Below are 25,566 nucleotides of genomic sequence, written 5' to 3'. Positions count from 1 at the left end.
CCCAAAGGTGAACTCATTGTATGGATTAAACAAATAAATGGCAATAGTAATGCAGACTGTTGATAGCTCATCATGCCGCGGGTGTAATGGTGGCATGCATCTTATCTGATCATATCTGTTTTTGGATACAACATGCAGTCTGAAAGTAACTCAGTCTGTGTGAAAATAGAAGGCGTTTGTCATGGTGAACTGCTATTAGAACTTGATTTGTAGACACCATATCCTCAATTTACTAATATTGGAGTGCAGTGGAGAGGCTAAAGGTGGCCATACCCTTATCGATGTTCCCCATCGATAACTGGCAGATTCAATCACACTGATGGAATCTGCTAGAAATTAATGTCACAAACAATGACTGGTCAATCAATTTTGCGGCTGAAATCGATCAAGTTGGTTGATTGTGCCAGACGAAAGATATGGAACGATCATGGGGATGGGATGGGAGTGCAAAGGTAGTGGCATATGATCATGGGACGACTGGTGTGTAGTGCTGTCAGCAGAGCTTGCACACACCTATCATGCGTGTCATCTCTCCATCCCCACCGGGCATGCCTCTCTGTGTCTTCCCTCCCGGAGCATCTATGTCATGTGAGAAAAGCCTAGAAGCTGAACACTAAAGGCCTCTAGTAGTCACGTAAAGTACATGCCACAGTGCCTCTAGTGTTAAGCCTTTAGAGTTTATCATGTGAAACAGGGAGAGAGGGAGGAGCACCCAATGGTGGACAGAAGAGATGTGCTGGCAGATAGTTGAGTGAAAGCTGTTGCCTACACTCTGTACGGTCCAGAGGGGGGCGGGGTAACAGATTCCGGGAAGAACTGGGGGGCCCAGCAGACAGTGCCCAGCTTCAGAGATATTCAATAGATTTCATGCTGAAATGTATGGAAACTCTGTGTCTAGTGTGTGGAAGAATTGGATCCCTTTCAGATGAGATTATTGGAGAGGGATCTCCCTGATGGTCGAATCTGGTGACCATCTATTAGTGTATGGCCACCTTAAGTGATGTAGCAAATCTAAGTTTGCAATACTCAGGCCTTGATTACACATACACGTTACAGGGTTTAAATGTACCCAACACTACTGATTTTTAATTACACATACATTATTTGGCTACACTCACAATCTGTCCATTTTTTTTTACGCAACATTATTTTCCCTTTATTGGTGCCTCATATCTTCTGAAAACCTAGCAATGCCCTTGGATAATGCTCATAGGTCACTCTAGCAGTGCATTCTTATACTTTGTTTATAAAAAGGGCAAAGGCAGGAATCAGAGACAAGAAAGAGGACACTAGTTACCAGTCATTACAGGAATTTGAAGATCAAAGCTCAGGATCAGTGGCGTGCTAAGGAGCTCTGGGCCCTGATGCAAGTTTCATATGGGGCCCCCCCCCCCCCCAAGCACTCTATACATTACAAATGATATGGCGCACCAAAACCTGCCAATGGCAACTACAGTGTCAGAGGCGCAAGAAGGGGACGGGGAACAGCTTGTTAATGGTTAATACTATTCAACTATTCAAAGCATCTATAGAAGTGATTATCATGAGTACTATATCTGGCCCAAGGACCCTGATGCGGTCGCTACCTCTGCACCTCCTATTGCTACGCCCCTTGCTACGCCCCTAAAATAAGATCACAGAAACCAGTACAGTCTCACTTCTGTGGCTGGGACTCCCAGAGTGGTTTGTAGCTGCTAAAGGTCAGGAGCTGCCTTCCCAAGCACTGTCCCACAATGGAGGAGTCGAAGGCCGAAGCTGTCGGGTTGAGAGCGGGCAATCATTTATATTGCAAGTTGTACCATTTGTTGTGGAAGGAGCACTTTTAACACCAGGGTCATAATCTTATTAGGGCCCATATGTGACTGGTGACTCAATTTTATGTATGCTACAATTATTTATTATAAAATACTTGACTTTTACAAGAGCCTATTCCTTTATCTTCCACATTTGTTCTGAGTGGTTATTTGTAAATACACAGCATCCAAGATCCAGAGAGCAATTGTGAAGGATAGATAGTTCCACAGGTTTTAAAAAGGGATTGATATCCAAACATTATCAAAGCTCCATCAAGGCATATGCAACTACTCTAGCTTAGGTGCAGATTCCTCCAGGAATATGCTTTCTTACTGGTCATGCCACACTTGAGCTTGACAAGGTCTCATTTCTAGTGATAGTCATGTCTAGGAGAACTCATGGAGAAGTATTGGGATTTGTTTGATCAGCTGATAGGTTTGCAAAGCTCTGATTTGCTGTGATCACATCCTGCTTTAGCACATAATCATGACTAGCAAATCAGAGACTTACATCTCTATAACCTGACTAAACTGATCACATGCTTCTCCATGAGTTGTCCTAAAAATGACCATCACTACTCATTTCATCTTAAAGGGAACCTAAACTGAGAAGGATATGGATTTTTCATTTGAAAATAATATGCATATACATAGGTTAGGATTTAGGATTTAGTTAGTGTTAGGCCCCTCCCATGGAGGATTGACTTCTTCGCAGTGGGAGGGACGAGTACTTAAAGTGGATCCGAGATGAACTTTTACTCATTGCATAATTGTGTTCCTTACATATAGTTTATAGGGCATTCCTCAAGCCAAATACTTGTTTTGTTTTGTTTTAATACCCTAATTTTCTATAAACTAAATAAGCCACACCCACAGCTTCTCCAGAGTGCCTTGACGCTTGCAAGGGATTGTGGGATTTCAGTCTGGGCAGGTGAAAAAGGTGTTACTAGCTATAGATTTCGGAGGCAGAGTTTTCACAATCTGAGAGCTGCAGTGCAAATACAGATCAGTTGCCTGTGTAATGGAGGAGAGTGGAGTTTTCACAGAATATGCAGATTAGCATGCCTAGATACAGATAAGCTTGCCTGTGTGTGTGATTGTGTAATAGTGACAAGCAGAAAACATGTCTGCTCCCATTGTATCACAGGAAAAAATATTAATACACTGTTGAAGCTGTTTGAAGATAGATTTGCTGTGTAAACTATCTAAACTTTAGATAAGATAGATAGACAAGTCACTTGTTATATTTAGTTTTTCATCTCGGATACGCTTTAATAGGTTGCATGCAAGCTGTTAATAGAAACCAACATCCTCCTCTAGTGGTAGACAGGTCATGTGTATGCTCGGTGTGTATTCGACCCCACAAGTGGGGCTTGCACTCTTTTGCAGGTAGGCACTAGTCTGTTTTTAAGTAGCGCTGCTCATTTCCTTGCTATGTACTAATGTAATTCATTTTTGGTAAGCTGCTCCCACTTAACAGCCATGCTTTTGGTGTATATTCAGAGCTTCTGTTTGGGTTCAAGGTGCCTTTGTAGTTCCTGGGGGGGCTCAGCGCATCTCTGATGAAGGCCATTCGGAGGCGGCCTGGTGTTGCGCTGATCCACCTTTTGCGCAATTTTCAATTTTTGATTTTATTTGATTAGCCGCACCCAGGCTATGCATATACATAGGTTAGGATTTAGTTAGTGTTAGGCCCCTCCCATGGAGGATTGACTTCTTCACAGTGGGAGGGACGAGTACTTAATAGGTTGCATGCAAGCTGTTAATGGAAACCAACATCCTCCTCTAGTGGTAGACAGGTCATGTGTATGCTCGGTGTGTATTCGACCCCACAAGTGGGGCTTGCACTCTTTTGCAGGTAGGCACTAGTCTGTTTTTAAGTAGCGCTGCTCATTTCCTTGCTATGAAAATAATACCAGTTGCCTTACTCTCCTGCTGATCCTCTGTCTCTAATACTTTCAGCCACAGCCATTCATTGTGATATGCAAGTCCCTTCATCGCGGCAAGGTAACGATCACGAAGGGTAATTGACACATGTACATGCCTTTTGTTTTGTTGTTGCAGCCGCAGTGCAGCCAGAAAAATTAGGCAGGCATGTACCAGAAAAATTATTATAGAAAAATATTATATATAGAGTCCGCCTGGAGTCATGGACCCTGTTGGTGATGGTGGAGAAGGCAGTCAAGCGGCCTGCCGGCAGAGATGCTGTGTGGGGACTGACTTAGTCTTCGGGCAGGCCTGACCGTGCTTTGCAGACCAGGCATCCATGGTCAGATGGACCCTTGACCCAACGCTGAGTGCCAGAGAGGTCACCACTTGCCTTTCAACATCACGGTACAGTTTAGGTATCGCCTTTTTTGAGAAAACAATTGCGGCCTGGTATCTTCCACTGCGGTGTGTGGCTTTGCTTTTGTGTGCTGCTTTTCCTCAGGTGGTCATCCCATTGCAGTTTGTGCTCTGTAATCATGAGCCTTCGTAATGTAGTTGTCCCTACGCGGGTCTTGGTCTATGCACGGCTCATTTTTTGGTGGCAGAGAGTACAGATGGCATTGCTCTCATCTGAGGCAGACACACAAAAATTTCCACACCGCTGAGCCTTGGGGTGATGGCACTTTGGTGGTGGCGGCCGACTGAATGTTAAGTGGGGTGCCAGAATCAGAGCAGGAGGAGGAAGATATGTCACGCTTCCGTGAGGAAGCTGAGAAAGATGAGGTGTTCGGTGTTAAATAGTCAACTACGTCCTGACAATATTGGGGGTTGATGGCACGTGCCTTCTTCTGAACACTGTACTTTGGTCGAGGGCCGCACGAAATCACGACAGCACGACCTCGCACAGACCTGCCAGGTGGCTTGCCTCTGCCCTTTGTTTTGTCCATATTGGGGGGGATGAAGTGAAAGGTATGCACTGACTTGACTAATATAATGTGCAGTCACACAGGTGCAGTTAACAGGTATGCACGGAGTGGTATATCACACTGCGTGCACTCACGTAGGTAGGGGGGTGCACTGTGAACAACAGGTAGGTAGGTATGCAGTGATGTGTATTACAATGTGCACCTGTCACACACACAGGTAGTCACTGAATGTGCTGGGCCTGGCTGGCAGTGGCACACACAGTAGGAATTACCAAGGCTGTCTACGCAACACAAGTGTCAGTGGGACACACACACACAAAAAAAAAAAAAAAAAAATAGATCACAAGAACAAGATTAGCTCTCAAAAGAGCTGTTGTGGGGTACTTTTTTTTTAGCAATAAGAATCAGCAAGGAGCAAGCTAAGAAGCCTACAAGAGCCTAACTAAGCTTTCCCTATGAGAGTCTGCAGCAGCTTTCCCTTCTCTAATTATTGCAGGCACACGAGTGAGTCCAACGCCTGACACTGCCTGCCTTTTATAAGGGGGGGGGGGGGAAGGGGGAGTGGCTCCAGGAGGGAGTGTAGCCTGATTGATTTAACATTTGTAAAGCGCTTTTCTCCCGTAGGACTCAAAGCGCATAAGCATGGCTCAGACCATCGTGGTACAGAGGAAGAATTTTATAAGTCCGGAAATGCCAGGCTAAACAGGCGGCCCTTCAGTCCGGACCTGAATAGCTCCAGGGGCGGCGCCGTCCCCACTGGGCATTGCAGGGAGCTCCAAAGGGCAGGGGCAGCATGACAGAAAGCTCTGTCTCCAGATTTTTTGAGGTGCACTCTGGGAGTGACCAAGTTTATAGAACCCGCTGATCTGAGGCTGTGAGAGGTGTGGTGCAGCTTCAGCAAGTCCTTCATGTATCCAGGGCCCAGATTGTGCAGGGACCTGAATGTCAGCAGTCCAATCCCGAAGAGCACCCCCCATTCCACTGGTAGCCAGTGCAGTGAGCGAAGGATCGGTGCAATGTGACAGTGGCGAGGCTGGTCCGTTAGCAATCTGGCAGCAGCATTATGCACTAATTGCAGGTGACGCAGGTCCCCTTTGGGGAGGCCAGCGTAAAGGGCACTGCAGTAGTCCAGCCGTGATGCGATGAAGGCGTGAACTAGGGCTGGAAGATCTTCTGGGGGAACCAGATGCCCAATCTTTGCAATGTTCCCCGGATGAAAGTAGGAAAATTTAACCACAGATGAAATTTGGTTTCTGAAACTCAATTCCCCATCGATTAGTACGCCAATGCTGTGCACAAGGTTGGAGCTGTTTATGTCTGAATTCCCAATCCTGATCGGCGTTGCTTTAGGATAGAGCTGTTTTGATGGCGAGCACTGGCTTTGGACAAAAAGGACCTCAGTTTTGTCAGCATTCAGTTTCAACCAGTTATCGTTCATCCATGCCTGTAGCTCAGCTAAGCAAGAGTTGGGTCTGTTCCACCAGGTTTGAAGGACAGGTGTGTGATATCGGCGTAGCAGTGGTACGTCAGGCCATGTCGTTGGATAAGTGTACCGAGTGGCAACATGTACATTGCAAACAGCAGAGGGGATAGGATTGATCCTTGTGGCACTCCGAATTGTAGAGGTGCAGGTTTGGACATTATAGGTCCTAGGGATACTCTCTGTGTTCTGTCAGTCAGGAATGATCTGAACCACTGGAGGACTGATCCACTGATGCCACAGTACTCCTGCAGTCTGTTAAAGCAGGATTTCATGGTCAACTGTATCAACTGTAAAAGCCGCTGAGAGATCCAACAGGATTAGGATGGAGCATTCCAGGGGCGTCTCTAGCAATTTTGTCACTCCAGGCGAGAAAACCTGTGGCCTCCCCCGTGTGGTGCCCCCCTGATGAAAATAATCGTACTGCAGCAATGTTTCACCATGAGATAAAAGTAATGCGGCAATCTTTCACCAGAAAATAACCATAACTCAGTAATGATTAACCATAAAATTATTATAACGCAGCAATGATTCACCATAAAATAATCGTAATATGGGCAGGGCCGGATTTGTACTTTCCAGCGCCCTAGGCCGGCTGTCACCAACCGCGCCCCCCCCCCCCCACCCTCCCCCATTCTGTCCAATTCAGGCTAGTTTGAATGGGCCCTCCTCTGTTTTGCTGCTTTGCCCTGTTCAACAAAAAAGCAGTGCATGCTCTATCCACTCCATGTAATTTTGCGCTCCTGTCTGCATGCACAGCAGCCGATAGTGTTCTGGGCTTGCATACTTCAGAAATGATGCTCATGTATGAGCAGCACTTGTCAAGTACGCATACCCATAACACTCCCTCGGCTCCTGTGCACATGCATACAGGAGTGCAAAATTACAGGGAGCCCCAGTGGACAGCGCTGCTTCTTTGTCCTCTGTGCTCCTTGCTGCTGTCAGAGCCACAAATAGGGAACAGTGCAGCACAATGCAGAGAAGCCCATCCAAAACAGAAGACAGGTAAGTAGAAGGATCCGACACTACACACACTGGCATATATGTAGTGTAATGCTATGTACACATGATGCAATTTTCTGACAGATTTACGGTCAGGTCGATTATTTCCATCATGTCTGATCTGATTTCAATTTTTCGATCAATTTGCTGTTCACTTCTATGAAAAATCATTCAGAAAATTGATTGGAAAGCAGATCGGACATGTTGGAAATAGTCGATCTGACAGTAAATCTGTCAGAAAATTACATTGTGTGTACCCAGCAGAAGCTCAGGTGTACTTTACACAGTGGCAATTTAACACTTAAGACAGATCTTAAAATCAGTCAGCAGGAAGTTTTGTAACAGAATAACACTTTTTATTGGCTAACCAAAAGAATAACAGTGAGCCTTTGGCTAATGAGCCGTCTTCAGACTGTGTTACTGTATACAAGATGTTAGGCACACAGCTATATATACAGTCAGCAGGGGATGCATTGATTGTTTTGTAAATATAAATAAATGTAACACAGTTGTCATTCTGTTTCAAAACATCCTGCTTTCACTGATGGTCAACACAGTACTTTGCTGGCAAAAAAAGCCAGGAAAGAGTTAAACTAGCACAAAGAATGTTGCTGTCATTCTCTAGGAGAAAAAAAAGCCATAAAATTAACAGATCTGAGGTCTTTAACAGCACTGACCTACTAGTAATAAACTAACATCAGTCAGGGAGGGGGATAGCTGCTAATTCCTGCCTGTGAATGCGTGCTGCATGAAAAAAAACTAATCGGAACTCAAGAGTTCTGCTACTTGAGCCCATATATTTTTCTTCTCACAGCAGATTGTTTGTCCCCTCTCATCATACAGGTGACAGCAGATGCTGACTGCCATAACACACACTTTGCACAAGTGAGAGAGATGCAGGGATCTCTGGAATTCAGGCAGACCAGAGCAAAGCAGGAGAGGTGATTTACTTTGACATGTGACCTCTTATCTCTCCAAGTCCTGCGCCCTGCTGATTTTTATCGCCCTAGGCCGTGGCCTCTGTGACCTTCCCAGAAATCCGGCCCTGAATATGGGCAGCATTCACCATAAAATAATCGTAATGCGGCAGCGTTCCCCAGGAAATAATCATAATGTGGCCAGCGTTCCCCAGGAAATAATCATAATGCGGCAGCGTTCACCAGAAAATAATCGTAATGTGGCCAGCATACCCCAGGAAATAATTTGTAACGTGGCAAGCGTTCCCCAGGGAATAATCATAATGTGGCCAGGGTTCCCCAGGATATAATCGTAATGTGGCCAGCGTTCCACACAGCAGCAGGCATGATGCTATATGCCTATATTATTTAATATCCATCCCAGAGAGGAGCCACTGCCTGCCAAATGATATGGGCGAGAGGAGGGGGGGGGGACAATCAGGGCCAGCCAGGGGGGGCATATACAAAAATCGTCAAGACTAGAGCAGCAGAGGGCACTCACTGAGGTGTCGCCTCTGCAGATAGTTTGTGGAGAGAGCCGGCGGTAGCACTGGTCCCTGTGGTGCAACACAGTGCCTTCAAGCACGTGTGACAGGCAGGGGGCGGAGTTAGGGGTGGCGCCGACGTGTAACAAAACTAGCGTGCGGCGATCGCACGCTCTGCACAGAGAGGGAGAGGGGGCGGACCAGTAGTTCGCAAACCACCGAAATTTGCGGGGAACCGTTCGCTGGCGAACCATTCGGGCCATCTCTAGTTACGCTTAGAGTAACGAAATGTAAACAAACTTATGGTTGCCATCTTGTGGCCAAATAGTATACCTACATCTACATGTTAAAAACAAACAACAACACATATTTACATAAAAAAATTATTTATATCCCACCCTCCCAAAAATACCCAAATAAAATGTTTAATAAAAAAACAAAAACAAAACTAAAAAAAAACATTACAATAAAAAAAAAAAAAATTATTTACCTAAGGGTCTACAATTTTTAAGTATCCATGTAAAGATGAAATATTTATGTTGTATTACTATTAATAATAATAATAATAATATTATAAGCTTGTAAATAGTGATGGATGCAAAATGGAAAAAAATGCACTTTTATTTCCAAATAAAATATGGTCACCATACATTGTAATAGGGTCATACGGTGTAATACCCGGGACTATGAGGAAAATACAATACGTGGGTTTTAATTATGGAGGCATGTATTATTTTAAAACTATAATGGCCAAAAGCTGAGAAATCATGAATTTTTAAAAACACACGATTGGTTCACACGATGGCCAGGGGCCCCGGACCCCTCTCACTGGCCGGGGCCCCAAGGCCAACCCGTGATACCTGGAGGGGAGTGCAGGTGGGCCTGGACCTCTCACACCCAGGCTCTGGACCTCTCACATCCAGAAAACCCACCAACACTGTCCCCATACTGAATGCTAAATTCAACACACACAAGCAATAGAACACAGCAGTACATGCATCCAGCTACATTTGAAATTGGTCAGCAGGTGCTCGTCAGCCAATCAGGATGCACTGTCATACACCCTTTACCTGCCATACCACATCTAGCAGCCATTAGCATTCAGGTGGGAGGCTTCAGTTGGACGCCATCGCAAGATTGCGTCGCTAGCAGGACCGCCCCGTGCAGGCATCCCTCCCACAGGGGTCCCTCCCTAACCGCTCACCTGTCCGCCATGTCCTAGAGCTGAAAGAAAACGTTTAAAAACACACAATTGGTTCACATGATGGCCAGGGGCCCCTCTCACTGGCCGGGGCCCCAAGGCCAACACGTGATACCTGGAGGGGAGTGCAGGTGGGCCTGGACCTCTCACACCCAGGCTCTGGACCTCTCACATCCAGAAAACCCACCAACACTGTCCCCATACTGAATGCTAAATTCAACACACACAAGCAATAGAACACAGCAGTACATGCATCCAGCTACATTTGAAATTGGTCAGCAGGTGCTCGTCAGCCAATCAGGATGCACTGTCATACACCCTTTACCTGCCATACCACATCTAGCAGCCATTAGCATTCAGGTGGGAGGCTTCAGTTGGACGCCATCGCAAGATTGCGTCGCTAGCAGGACCGCCCCGTGCAGGCATCCCTCCCACAGGGGTCCCTCCCTAACCGCTCACCTGTCCGCCATGTCCTAGAGCTGAAAGAAAACGTTTAAAAACACACAATTGGTTCACATGATGGCCAGGGGCCCCTCTCACTGGCCGGGGCCCCAAGGCCAACACGTGATACCTGGAGGGGAGTGCAGGTGGGCCTGGACCTCTCACACCCAGGCTCTGGACCTCTCACATCCAGAAAACCCACCAACACTGCCTCCATACTGAATGCTAAATTCAACACACACAAGCAATCGTGTGAGCGGTTAGGGAGGGACCCCTGTGGGAGGGATGCCTGCACGGGGTGGTCCTGCTAGCGACGCAATCTTGCGATGGCGTCCAACTGAAGCCTCCCACCTGAATGCTAATGGCTGCTAGATGTGGTATGGCAGGTAAAGGGTGTATGACAGTGCATCCTGATTGGCTGACGAGCACCTGCTGACCAATTTCAAATGTAGCTGGATGCATGTACTGCTGTGTTCTATTGCTTGTGTGTGTTGAATTTAGCATTCAGTATGGAGGCAGTGTTGGTGGGTTTTCTGGATGTGAGAGGTCCAGAGCCTGGGTGTGAGAGGTCCAGGCCCACCTGCACTCCCCTCCAGGTATCACGTGTTGGCCTTGGGGCCCCGGCCAGTGAGAGGGGTCCGGGGCCCCTGGCCATCGTGTGAACCAATCGTGTGTTTTAAAACGTTTTCTTTCAGCTCTAGGACATGGCGGACAGGTGAGCGGTTAGGGAGGGACCCCTGCGGGAGGGATGCCTGCACGGGGCGGTCCTGCTAGCGACGCAATCTTGCGATGACGTCCAACTGAAGCCTCCCACCTGAATGCTAATGGCTGCTAGATGAGGTATGGCAGGTAAAGGGTGCATCCTGATTGGCTGACGAGCACCTGCTGACCAATTTCAAATGTAGCTGGATGCATGTACTGCTGCGTTCTATTGCTTGTTTGTGTTAAATAATGAATTTTTTCAGTTTTTTTCTTATTCTTCCTGTTAAAATGCATTTACAGTAAAGTAGCTCTTAGCAAAATGTACAACCCAAAGAAAGCCGAATTGGTGGCGGAAAAAACAAGATGCAGATCAGCTCATTGTGATAATTGGTGATAAAGTTATTGGCGAATGAATGGGAGGTGAAAATTGTTTGGATGCATAAAGTGAAACACGACTGAGGGCTGAAGTGGTTAAGCACACCTCATTTGGTCAATATCTCACTTGGCTAAGACCCAATTCTTTGCATGCCAAAGTACCCAAATATGAAAATTGGATGAGATCACCATTGCTTGGGAAGAGTAGTAGTGTCAATAAAAGTTATATGGACTTATTTACAACAATGAGTACAAATAAATCAGGGGAAAAAGTGCATTAGTAGCCCAGTGCACTAGCTGTGTTCAGTAGGGTAAATGAAACAAATATTTAAATTGGTTGCTCTGGGCAACTGGCTGCTTCACTTTACCTGCTGTTCTCTGTGCATCTAATTTTGTAAGTCTATCCCTAGGGTCCCCATTGGGGAAAAGGCTGCATATATTTCTGTACCTTTCAAAACACACACTCCAAAGCTATCTGCTCCTGCAAGTTATTATGGGAAGCAGTATTTGCTCCTTGCTGATAAGAAATATCTGACACTGTTACAAATTTCTTCAAACTTCTCACCACCTCCTCTAGAACTGTAAGCATAGTTCCCTCTGAGTTCTCTCCGGAAAGTTGACAAGGTTAATTGACAATTAATTCCCTTAAGAGATGCGGGCTTGACGCCAAATCAGCTCAAAAGAAAATTCAGAGCTCAAAGCTGTGACTGGAATAATTTCTTAGTAAATTGCGTGTCGTGAAAAGTGACACATCTCATCAGCACTTTGCAGAGAGGTGGAAACTTTGTAATCTGTCATATCTTTTAATGGAGGGGGGGGGGGGGGGAATTGAACCGCGGTGTTCAGTCTGCTCCTTGCTAGCGTTATGTGTGATCTTCCCAGATGAGTGTGAACATGCGCGACAAAGGAGATAATAGTCATAATTTATGTTTTTTTTCTTAATAACCTCTGTGAATCATCTGCAATGGTAAAAGTGACACGGCAATGGTAATTAGAGCTGTATTCTTATATTTCTATGCCCGTTATTGAGTGGGTCACTTTACCTAAGCGCGATTGGCATCGTATTGGGCTGACTCAGCGGGTAATTAACTCGGTGAACCAATTGCTATATAAATGCCATGTTGCCTTTTAAAAAAAAATTAATATCGGTCTGCCTTCCAGTGCCTCACCTTTAATAGCATTTAACTAAGTATTTTAACTGCCTTTTTTTAAAAAAATGTAAGATTTTTTTTTATTTTCAGGGCATATTCACAGTGGGATGATGTTTTGTAATGCGTCGTTAAAGTCGCAACACAGCATTACAACACAACGCAAAAAAAGTGGTAATGCACAGGGCCAATTCTACCTACAATGGGGCCCCAAGGCAAAAGTAATTTGAGGGCCCCCAGCACAGCCCCACCCACCACAGCAAATTCTAATAGGGATTAGCAAGTAAAAGGTCTCCTGTACTTATATAACCCCTCCCCCCCTTCCTTTTTACTAGCACAAACTGTTTTACCTGCTTATGGGCTCTAATTATTAGCACAGATATTTGGCCCCAGATGCATATATGTGATTAATGGGGTCCAATCATCCACACCAATAATCCAGGTCATCTAGCTGGATATTCAGCTGAAATATGACTATACGGTTCTAACTGTCTCCATGGAGGTCTGATTATTGATCTGCTATCCGCTATAGTTCTTGTAGACAATATCTGAATTATTTGGTCTCTGGAGAAACGAGTTTCGAACCTGCAGAATGGGCATCAAGTCATAAACGAATGAAATAAAAATAAAGTACCTGGTATCATGCCTCTGTTTTTACTGCATGGGAGATTCCCGTGTGAACTGAATAACTGCAGCACAGGGAATTGTTGTGTCCAGCATACTGAGTGAGTTTTGCGGTGTGGAAGCACCCGCCCCGATATCGGAATTCTTTTCTAGAAAAAAAAAAAAACTAAAGTCCATGTGACTTAATCCTCAAACAATGATTTAGATAGGCATTTATCCTTCTGTACATGTGTTTGTATTACATTTTGACGTTTGCATTAAACTAGTGAGAAAGGAGGTCCTACTATAGAGCAGTATGTGTTTTATATACAGTGATTATCCAAAACATTTGTGCTACCAGAAAAGCTATAACCCATCAAGCCATGGACTCCACCAGACCTCTGAAGGCGTACGTATTACTATGCCGTCGGTGAGCTGGGCGCAGGGAGAGCTGTCATCCGGCTCACCCTGCTGCTGCTAAACTCCCTGGCGGTGTTAAATACTATTCCCCCTCCGTGCCGTCGCAACTCGGAGGGAGGTGTAATTTGGGGTCCGCTGATCGCTGGAGCCCCGAATTAATCTTCCGCGTCCCGTGCAACATAATATTGCTACTATGGGGCACCTGGTTTCTGTGCCCAGCGCTGAGGGCTAGGCGCCAAAACCACCTGAAGGTATCCAGTGATACCTGGAACAAAAAGGTTAGCAGAATATCCCTTAGGCTGCTTGCACACCAAGACGTTACAGGCGCACGTTAGTGCGCCTGTAACGCTCCCCCAACGCACAGCAATGTAACACAAGTGGGCTGTTCACACAGCCCACGTTGCGTTACATGTAACGCTGCACGTTCTGTGCAAAGTGCAGCATGCTACGGCGTTGGAGCGGCTATAGCCGCGTTAGACTGTTTGCACATGCGCAGTGGGGGGCGGAGGAGGCGGGGAGAGCCAGCTACAGTAGCCGCGCACATGGCTACTTAATATTCACTGCACTGGCGGGCGCTGATTGGCCGGCGGGACCACGTGATGCGGAGTGTCTCGCTCCGCATCACGTGGTCCCGCTGGCCAATCAGCGCCACTCTGGGAGATATTATGGGCATCGAGCAGCCTAACGCGGCTCACTCTACCGTCGGCTTTTGCAGCACCATACGTTGTGTTAGGTGCACGTTATGCGACCTTAACGTGCCACCTAACACAACGTCTTGGTGTGCAAGAAGCCTTAACCTCTTGAGGACCGCTGTGTTAAACCCCCCTAGTGACCAGGCCATTTTTTGTTAATTGGGCCACTGCAGCTTTAAGGCCAAGCTGCAGGGCCGCACAACACAGCACACAAGTGATCCTCCCCCTTTTCTCCCCACCAACAGAGCTTCCTGTTGGTGGGGTCTGATCCCCCCCCCCCCCCCCCCCAGTGTTTGTTTTTTTTTTACAAATATTTATTATATTTTTAAATACATTTATTTCTTTATTTCCTAAACCCTCCCTCCCCCCACTAGCCAATCACTGTGATCGGCTGTCATAGGCTTCAGCCTATGACAGCGGATCACCGCCAACACTCTGGCGGGGACAGCCGTCTCACACGGCTGTCCCCAGTACAGCGCTGCTGCAGATCGCAGCTCTGTACAAGGTAATTGGTAATGGTGATTGCCGCTGGGAGACTGAAGGCAAAGTGGAGCTCCGCCTTCCAAGCAGGAGTTGCGCGTACAGCCTCTCCTACTAGCCCCCAAAAAAACATTCACGCCAATCGGCATGGAGCTGTCCTGGGGCTGCCGCCGCGTTCACGACAATTGGTGTGGAGCGGTCGACAAGTAGTTAAAGTGAACCTGTGACGGCATAAAGTAAAGAATCTATACTTACCTGGGGCTTCCTTCAGCCCCATGAACTCTGCTGCCTCCCTCGCAGTGGCGTAAGTAAGGAGCTTGGGGCCCCATTGTGAGTTTTTACAAGGGGCCCCAAGCACTGTATTGATATGGAGCTACCAAAACCTATAAAGGACAGCTGCAGTGTCAGAGATGTAATCAGAGTAAGAAAATAGCTTGTTGAGTATAACCAGTATTAAATATACATATATAGCACCAATAAATATCTAATAAGATGGATGAAGGAGCGCCCCTAGTGGGACCCTCTGCCCCAAGGGCCCCGGTCCGGTCGCAACCTCTGCATCCCCTATTGCTATGCCCCTGCTCCCTCGCTGTCCTCCCTGGTGGCTCCCTTCCTCTGTAATAGCCCTCAGTAATAGGGCTTGAGTCACGCAAGTTGGCCTGCTTTGCACATACACGGCCCCATTTGTCTTCTTCTGTAGGATCTGACTAAACCGTTTAGCTTTTGCTCCCTTTGGAACCCATGTTTCTGATCCCTTGTTATCTTTCCTTGGACCACTTATGGTCAATTCTAAAACTACTGCGTACTAGAAAGACCTCATAAGATCTCCTGTCTTTGAGTTGTTCTAACCCAGTCACCTAGTAATCCTTGTCAGATCTTTTTACTTGCCTGTTTTCCTTCTTTAAAAAGAGTAAAGGTAGCCATACACTGATCGATTTGCCATCGGATTCGACCAACAGATAGGCAGCCATACGATCCCTCTCTGATCAGATTCGATCAGAGAGGGATCGTATGGCTGCCTTTACTGCAAACAGATTGTGAATCGGTTTCAGCCTGAAACCATTCACAATCGGTGGAGATGGTGCCGCCGCTGCTCTCCCCCCCCCCCCCCCTCATACAGTACCTGCTCCGCTGGCGCGACTCCCCAGGTCTCCGCTGTCTTCTCCGCTCTGGTCTCAGAGTCCGGCATACTTCACTTCTTCCTGTCTGGGGGGAAGTTTAAACAGTAGAGCGCCCTCTACTGTTTAAACTTCCTGCCGGGACAGGAAGAAGGAAGCATGCCGGACCCGGAGACCAGACCAGAGTGGAGAAGACAGCGTAAACCTGGGGAGTCGCGCCAGCGGAGCAGGTAATGTACTGCAGCTGTATTGCGACGGTCGTCAGGCACTTGAACGCCACTAGCGACGCGCTCCCTACCCGCGGGCGATTGCAGGTAATTTCCCGCACGGAGCGATCGATCTATTTCGGGACGAAATAGATCAAAATTTAGCGCGTAGTGTGAACGATGTGACAGCAGATTCGATCCCAGTGATCGAATTTGCTGTCGATCGGCTGGGAATCAGCCTAGTGTATGGCCAGCTTAACTGTCGGACATAAAATCAATTATTTATTTATTTGTATTTGGTAAACAAGTAATAAGGATGCTAACCAGACAATCCAAAAGTAAAAAATTCACTCTTCATTTTCTTCTCCATAAAGGATCATTCCACAGCATTCCACAGTTTCCCTCGCCCTTGGTGCATCTGCCACACAAAGGAAGTTGAAGGGCATGCTGGGTTTTCTTTTTTTCTTCTTTACTTTCCCCTAATACAGCCTGATTGGCTGAAGCCCTTTTCCCTTCTGTTTTCCCCTCCAACTGTTCCTCTCCTCTCCGATTGGCCAATATTTCTCATGCTTAGACAATGCATTTTCTATTGCAGATCTGGGTGGGAGTGTCTGAAGACTGGAAAGAGGGTGGCCAATGCAAACACAGAGAGTAAAGGTGCGTACACACATGCGACTATAGTCGTTTGTAACGATCGTTCCCCGATCTTTACCAATGACGATCGTTACAAAAAACGAACCACCGACTATTAAGGCAAACGACGAACGAGCCAAATCGCTACAAAAGAGAGTTCTGTCTCGGCGGATTTTAACCAACGACGATCGTTTGCAAAAGTAGTACATCGTTGGAAACGGTCGTTCGTACTAGGCTTGACATGCGCATTTCCCAATTTCTCCGTTAAACTTCTCATTTTTATGCGCAGGCGCAATCGTTGCTTTACGTGATGTAACGTTCGTTCTAACGATCAGATCGTTACACACCTTTTAAAACTAACTTTACTTAGGTCGTTCTTTCATCAATTAAAAGTTCGTTCGTCGTCCTCAACGAACGATCGTTGTCGCATGTGTGTACGTAGCATAAGGGAGGAAATATTGGCCTCAATTCACTAAGATCACGCTGGAGATAATAAGACAAGAGAAAAAAAAAAAAAAAAAAAAACTTACCTCCACACAGTGAGAGAGTTATCTTATCTCTTCATTCCTTAAGTTACCTCCTCTGTAGTTAAGTTACCTCCTCTGTAGTTATTTTCACACACAGTTAATTAACAGCCTGTCTTTAACTGTGGAGTGATTTTAAGGATTGGAGAGTTAACTAAATGTGGACATTGCAAATATTTATCTACTAATATATGCACTTGTCACAGAGATGGAGAAGCACCTATGCGGAAAAAGACTTCAGTGTACCTTAGCTCACGGTCACAGTACCGTGTGGCCCAATAACGATAGATTCCACAGAGCTGGCACCACCAGATGAAGTAAAAAATGCTCTTTATTCAAACATCATTAAAATGACATTCAGTCAGTAATCACAGCAAGAAATTGTAGCAATGGCGACAGCCCGCTGTTTCGGACTTGACGTCCTTTGTCAAGCCATTCTGCTATCACTAACATTGAAACACACCTCTTTTAAATAGTAATCAGTTACACAATCAACCAATGAGTTTAAAATCTTTTCCACCAATTAGAAGGCCAGACAAGGGATGATGACCTGATGAGGAACTACTAAAGATCATGTGATGCATGGTTGGCCAATCAGAAAACAGGTTTCGTAGTCGTGACGCGTATGCGGACAAAATTACACATGTAAACTTCCGGTTACGCAAAGGCGACATCGCGTACGCGTAAAAATGTATGCCTGAGCACGCGGATGCGTAAATGCACAGGCATAATGCACAAACAGTTGTCTAACTTTGGGTGGCTGGTCGCTAAAAGGTCCTAAAGCCACCCAATAACACAATGGGTCTCCAAAATGAAAATACATTGGCTGGCCACCAAAAGGAGACAGAACCAGCACACACAGAGATAGACACCCCAAAAGGTCAGCATTTGGACAGCCACACCATAAGTCCTAGGGAAATAAAAAATAAGAATTAAAAAAATCACCAGGAAAAAATGTCATTTCTTGTCGGCGTTATCATTAGTTTACATAAGCATAATAGAGATTGCAGGTCAACAGGATCAGAGCCAATAGCGCTGGAGCATCAATAACATAAATAAAATATAAAAACTCAAATCATAATCCCGATTCAGGCCCCCCCCCCCCCCGGCCCATAACCCCCAAACGCTTGATCCACCAGGCTTCTCTACGTAATAGTTCTTGTTTGCGGTTCAATTTACCTCGCCAATCAGGGGGACACACTATCAATTACTTGAACTCTCATTTGTGAAACGTTATGTCGTGCTTCCATAAAATGGCTAGATACCGCCTGAGTAGAATCCTTGCTACGGATGGCAGTCTTGTGACCCGACATCCTAACTTTGAGAGGTTTAGTCGTCATCCCAACATATCCAAGGTCACAAGGGCACACAAATAGACTACAGAGCTCGAGTCAGAAGAGTAGCGTCCCCTAACAGAATCAGAATCATTTATTTCGCCGAGTGCAACAATGTAGCACCCGGAATTTTTTGTGGGTCACACGGCAGAAAGAGGTGTTATACAGATAAGGGGCATTCCAGAGCGAGATATGAACAAACAAATAACAATATGATTACAGCATGGCGGCATAAACGTAACTAAGGGGATTACAGCATACAATGTGGCGTGCAAAACAAAACAAAACAAGACAAGGGGATTCCATGATTGAGCAGCAGTGCACCGTCAGTGCAGGCTAGGGAGGTGCTAGGGGGGCTTTGCTAGGGTGGTAGTTCGAGTTCAGCAGGAGGACAGCTTTGGGGAAGAAAGTGTTCAAGTGCCTGGTGGTCTTGGTGAGGATCGATTTGTATCGGCGTCCCAAGGGCAGGCGGTCAAAGTATCGACTGCCAGGGTGGGTGGGGTCGTTCAGCATTTTGTTTGCTCTAGACCACAGCCTGGAGGTGTGTAGGAGATCTAGGGGTGGTAGAGGAGACCCAATGATCCTCTCGGCAGCATTGATTACTCTCTGGAGCTTAAGTCTGTCGCTCGCCGTGGCGCCTGCGTACCAGACGACAATGGAGGAGCAGAGAATAGACTCCACGGTTGCGGTGTAGAAGGTGATCATTAGTTCCTGCGGCATCCCAAATTTCCTCAGCTGCCTCAGGAAGAACAGTCTCTGCTGGGCCTTCTTCTGGGCCTTGGAGGTGTTTTCCGCCCACCTTAAGTCGTCTGTGATGGTGGCACCCAGGTACCGAACGCTCGGCTCCCTGGGGACGTCGATGCCCTCGATGGAGACAGGGTAGAGTGAATGGGGGCGTCTTCTGAAGTCCACTATTAGTTCTACTGTTTTTGTTGTGTTGAGTACAAGAGGATTGTCTTTGCACCACCTGCAGATGCGTTCGATCTCGTCCCGGTACGCGTGTTCATCGTCACTGCTTATGAGTCCAAGTATGGTGGTGTCGTCTGCGAATTTTATGATCTTCACAGAGTCCGCAGAAGAGGTACACCTGTTGGTGTAGAGGGAAAACAGGATGGGGGACAGTACGCACCCTTGCGGGGCACCCGTGTTTGTGATTCTATCCTGTGAGGAGCAGTTGCCGAGCTTCACTCGTTGTGTCCTGTCTGTGAGGAAGTCCTTGATCCAAGAGCACAGCAAGGGGTCGAGGCCGAGGTGGGCAAGATTGTCGTATAGGATGTCTGGGCATATTGTATTAAAGGCCGAACTGAAGTCAAGGAAAAGGATCCTGGCATAGGTGTTCAGGTTGTCGAGGTGTTCAGTGATGTGCGCCAGAGTGATGTTGATGGCATCCTCGATAGATCTGTTTGGCCTGTAGGCAAATTGGAGTGGGTCCAGGAGGGCAAAGAATCTCGTACCTTTAGAGGTATGAATGAATGAACCGCCCTTCGTGATATGACTGCATAAATGGCAGCTAAGACAGGGATAGGTAACTATCCTGACATTATCAGGAGGCCTGTCCCTTGATACCCGGTGATGGAAGACCTTATCCCTTACAGTAGGGGCTCTCGCGAAAGACAAAAGAGGGGGGTAACGAGATTCAGGAATGCGAGAAAAGGCCCTTTGTAATAGGTGCCAATGTTTTCTAATGGCTTTACCAATAGCTTCACTACAGGTGTTAAACGTAGAGACAAAAGGCATACGATGTTTTGGTTGTTCCTTACCACTCCTGCGTTTGTTGGACGATGGATATCCTCTTGCTCTAAATTTAGACTTCAGGGTCTCCTGTTCCTCTCACTTAGTTGGATCAGAAACAATTCTTGAAACTCGGGTCATCAGGCCTGAAGGAATAGCGTTCTTAAAAGCTATCGGATGGAAGCTATTAAAATGTAAAAGTGAATTTCTTTCAGTTGGTTTCACATACAGGGTTGAATCAACTTTACCTGACAAGCAAGTTATCCGGGTATCAAGGAACAGAGCCTTCTCCTCACTACTGTACTCAGTGAGCCTAATTGCTGGACATTTAGAATGGAGAGAAGCAATGAACTCCATTAGGGTCGAATGTGGCCCCTCCCACATTTTTTGGCTGGATCACAAGACAAGATGTCGGGTCACAAGACTGCCATCCGTAGCAAGGATTCTACTCAGTCGGTATCTAGCCATTTTATGGAAGCACAACATAACGTTTCACAAATGAGAGTTCAAGTAATTGATAGTGTCCCCCATGATTGGCGAGGTAAATTGAACCGCAAACAAGAACTATTACGTAGAGAAGCATGGTGGATCAAACGTTTGAGAGTTATGGGCCGGGGGTCTGAATCGGGATTATGATTTGAGTTTTTGTATTTAATTTATGTTATTGATGCTCCAGCGCTATTGGCTCCGATCCTGTTGACCAGTAATCTCTATTATGCTTATGTAAACTAATGATAACGCCAACAAGGAATGACATTTTTTCCTGATGATTTTTTATTCTTATTTTTTATTTCCCTAGGACTTATGGTGAGGCCGTCCAAATGCTGACTTTTTGGGTGTCTATTTCTGTGTGTGCTGGTTCTGTCTCCTTTTGGTGGCCGGCCCTTCTCTTTTCATTTTGGAGAGACATTGTGTTATTGGGTGGCTTTAGGTCCTTTTAGCGACCAGCCACACAGAGTTGACACCTGTTTGTTTATTATGCCTGTGCATTTACGCATCCGCGTGCTCATGCGTAAATTTTTATGTGTATGCGATGACGTCGCCTTTGCGTAACCGGAAGTTTACATGCGTAATTTTGTCCGCATACGCGTCATGACAACTTGTTTTCTGATTGGTCAACCATGCGTCACATGATCTTTAGTAGTTCCCCATGAGGTTCTCATCTCTTGTCTGGCCTTCTAATTGGTGGAAAAGATTTTAAACTCATTGGTTGATTGTGTAACGGATTACTATTTAAAAGAGGCGTTTCACTGTTAGTGATAGCAGTCTGGCTTGACAAAGGTTGTCAAGTCCGAAACAGTGGGCTGTTGCCATTGCTACAATTTCTTGCTATGATCATTGACTTAATGTCATTTTAATGACATTTGAATAAAGAGCATTTTTTACTTCATCTGGTGGTGCCAGCTCTGTGGAATCTACTTATATATGTGTTTTGTTTTTTTGTCCGAGATAGTATAGCCTTCAGCACAACTTTTTTCACCACTACAGTATATCTATGTCCTCTGACTTAATCTAAGCCACGAGGACGTAGATATACGTTGTATAGCTAAAGCACAGCTATGCTTGATTGGGTTGGCTCCTGTGCAAAAGCTCCGGCACTATCTGCTGCAGCACTAATTGGTGAAAGAGAATATATGTTCCCTGAGCCAATAAGATTGATTTTTACCATTAAAAACACTTTTATTTTCTCAGTTCATAGTGAAAAATACACATTATAGCATAATTTAAGAATCAAATTTCCTCACCATAAATTGTGACAGGCACATAATTTAAGTTTTGTGATAAACCGTAGAAATAGCCAAACAAAATGTCTGTTTTTTATTTACAGAAGTGTTTTTTATTTTTAAACTGGAATTGGCAAAACTGAGAAATAATTTTTTCTTAATTTTTCTCTCTCTTTTCCCATTAAAATACATAGAAAACAAAATGTTCAAGGGAAAAAATGCCATAGGATGAAAGCCTAGTTAGTCTTGGAAAAAAAAAAAAATATTTCATTTAGGTGTCATAAGTAGGGATAAAGTTATTGCTGATTAAATAGGGTCATAGCTAAAATGTCTAAACTGCTCTGGTCCATAAGAGGGACCTTGTTTACCTCTAAACAAGGTCTGTATGTTAAACACATTCCCCTTCAATAACAGACTTGCTGCCCGATATATCCCAGCCTTTGTGTGGCTGATATTGTGGTGAACCGCTCCAACAGTCCGATGTGACCATGGCCATGACAGTTTCCTTTCTGTGGAAATAACAGCTGTTTCAAACTGCCAAGGAACAGTATCTCCCTCTGTACTAAAGCCTATTGCATAGTTAGTGGGTGTGGTTATAGATAGATTTTTTTCTTGCCTGCCAGTAGTAAAGATAACAACGTGCAGGCTCATTTTGGATCAAACAAACAAACAAACAAAATTATCTCTTGAATATTTTTCGGCAAAATTCCTCTTTAAAGCTGACCCTGGTTTTAATCTTGAAATTTATCAGTGTAAACTAGGTTCCCACTAACATTACAATTATCAGATAGGCTTGGAGCACACTAGGGAGTGCAGAAAATCATGTGACTTTTTTTGCTGCCTTTTTGTATGCATTTCCATTTCACATGTGCAATTTCCATGCATTTTTATGCATTTGTGGTGTGATCCACAAAAGTTGCTGGTGTTGTTTTTAGATGTGAACAAAGCCTAACAGTTAGTATTTCCAAGTTTTTTTTTTTTTTTTTTTTATATATTTATAAAAGCTGCACACTTCCAGCTCTATTGTACAAAAAAACCCTTAACACCAAACCGCTAGGCATACATAGAAAAATCGCTGGACACATGCCTGAAATAGCTTAAAAAGTGAAGATTTTGTACCGGTCATACTAAAATTAACTGGCCTTGCATAAAGGCTCTTTCACATCTGAAATGGTGTGGGTGAAGGGTCAATGCATATGTTTTATGCGGTTTTATATGCATTGTGGAACGTTGAACCACAACGCACAAAAACGCAAGCTGATAACACTGATCAGAAGTCAATTCAACATTTGGATTGACTTCTTATCAGTCTTATCAGCTGCTTGAACAATAGCAAGAGATTTTTTTTAGGTGTTTAACAAGAAAAGTTGTGAGAGTGTGTGTATGGGGCTTTAGATGTGAAAGGTAAAATGAAAGTCTATGGACTTTTATTATACCTTGGAAACGGCCAGAATCAGCTCAGATGTGAAAGACGCACAAGATTTTCACTGCAGCAGTCTTGCGCGCTCTGACAGCTGACATCTTCTGGAATGAATGAGGAATGATGTTAGTTGACTCCTGATCAACTGATCACTATGAACACATACTTGTTACTTTTTCTCTCTTAAAATGTTAATGCCCACCTCTTTTTAGTGCACCAGCAGTATACCTAAAAAAATAAATCTACATAATATTGACATTTTTGCATAGAAAACATATGGACTAATCAGTTTTTTGAAAGTTTTACTGTTGCAATTTGAGATATTTACATATTTCTGGCTTTTAAGTATATTTTCGTGTAACGTTACAGTAAATGTTTATTTATAAAGCTCCAACATATTACTCAGCGCTGGACATTAGTTGAGGTTACAGAAAATATTTAGGGGTGACATACAGCAATAAGACAAAGAGATATTGTTATGATTAAGGGCGTATAGCGCCCGAAACATGTCAGCATGTGGCGATGGTCTTAGCTTGTTATGTTTTTGATTGAATAAACGAATTCGACTCCACCGACATTGTGCGGATTTCACTTTCTACAGTACTGGATTCTGGGGTTCTAGCAGCCTGTTTTCCTGCACTGTCGGTGGCTGGAGGTTTAGAGCGGAGTTCCACCTTTGTTGTGCCCTAATAAGACAGAGGAATACAAGAAAAACCAGATCACGCAACACAGTATGAGTACTAGGGATGATCGGAAAGAGCAAATTCCATTCCGCCAGAAGTCGCGGATTCCGTCAGTGTTAAATTCCGTCGCTATGAAAATTCCGCGGAATTCAGGATGCTGTCGGGGAAAAAAAAAAAAAAAAAAAAAAACCTTGTTTATCCTATATGGTAGCCCATAGACCCTATTAACTGTTCCAAGGAGGGTCTCGTCTTCCAGGGAATTTTTGTATTTCAAAAGCCAGCTTATATACCGTGGCTGGGAATTGAACACAGCTAGGCTGGCTTCAGCATGTAGCATTGTAGTGTGTTGTGAACCCAGGTCTGAGTGCGTGGTAGGTAGCTCACTTTACCACTATACCACCACCAACACTACATGCTGAAGCCAGCCTAGCATGTACCATTATGATATATCCAAGAGAAAAAATGAGCTTGCTTAAGGATTTGTAGCATGTCAAAAGCCAACTCACATTGGCTGGGAATAGAACCCAGGCCTACTGCTCTGTAGGCTGCTATCCTAACCATTATACCACCAACACAACATACTACAATGCTACATGCTGAAGCCAGCCTAGCATGTACCATTATGATATATCCAAGAGAAAAATTAGCTTGCTTAAGGATTTGTAGCATGTCAAAAGCCAACTCACATTGGCTGGGAATAGAACCCAGGTCTGAGTGTGTGGTAGGTAGCTCACTTCACCACTATACCACCACCAACACCAACACAACATGCTGAAGCTAGCCTAGCATGTACCATTATGATATATCCAAGAGAAAAATGAGCTTGTATAAGGATTTGTAGTATGTCAAAAGCCAACTCACATTGGCTGGGAATAGAACCCAGGCCCACCGCTCTGTAGGCTGCTATCCTAACCATTATACCACCAACACAACACACTACAATGCTACATGCTGAAGCCAGCCTAACATGTACCATTGTGATATACCCAAGAAAAAAAATGAGCTCTCTCTCTCTCTCTCTCTCTCTCTCTCTCTCTCTCTCTCTCTCTCTCTCTCTCTCTAGGACTTGATGCCATTGAACTGAATTTTCAGCTTAAAACCATCAACGGATACTGGCAGAATTTCACAGGCAATTTCGGAATTCCGCCAGATTGAAAAAGCAATTCTGTTCCGACCAAACGGAACGACCAATTTCCGCCTAAAATTGCGGAAAATACAATTCCGCGGAAAGGAGAGAGAGAGAGAGAGAGAGAGAGAGAGAGAGAGCGAGACAGAGAGAGAGACAGAGACAGAGAGAGACAGAGACAGAGAGAGACAGACAGACAGAGAGAGAGAGAGAGAGACAGAGAGAGAGAGACAGAGAGAGAGACAGAGAGAGAGAGAGAGACAGAGAGAGAGAGAAATCTACCTGGCTGTCTGGGGTTCTCTTCGGACAACTGTTGAACACAAAAGGCAAGACCATGCCTGGGTGGGCTTGAACCACCAACCTTGCAGTTAACAGCCAAACACGCTAATAAGGCTTAGTCAGTCACTGGATGGGAGCATAGGCAAGTTGAGTTC

The sequence above is a fragment of the Hyperolius riggenbachi genome, chromosome 11 (assembly GCF_040937935.1).
Source record: "Hyperolius riggenbachi isolate aHypRig1 chromosome 11, aHypRig1.pri, whole genome shotgun sequence".
Taxonomy (NCBI): domain Eukaryota; kingdom Metazoa; phylum Chordata; class Amphibia; order Anura; family Hyperoliidae; genus Hyperolius; species Hyperolius riggenbachi.
This window is presented reverse-complemented; position numbering follows the sequence as displayed.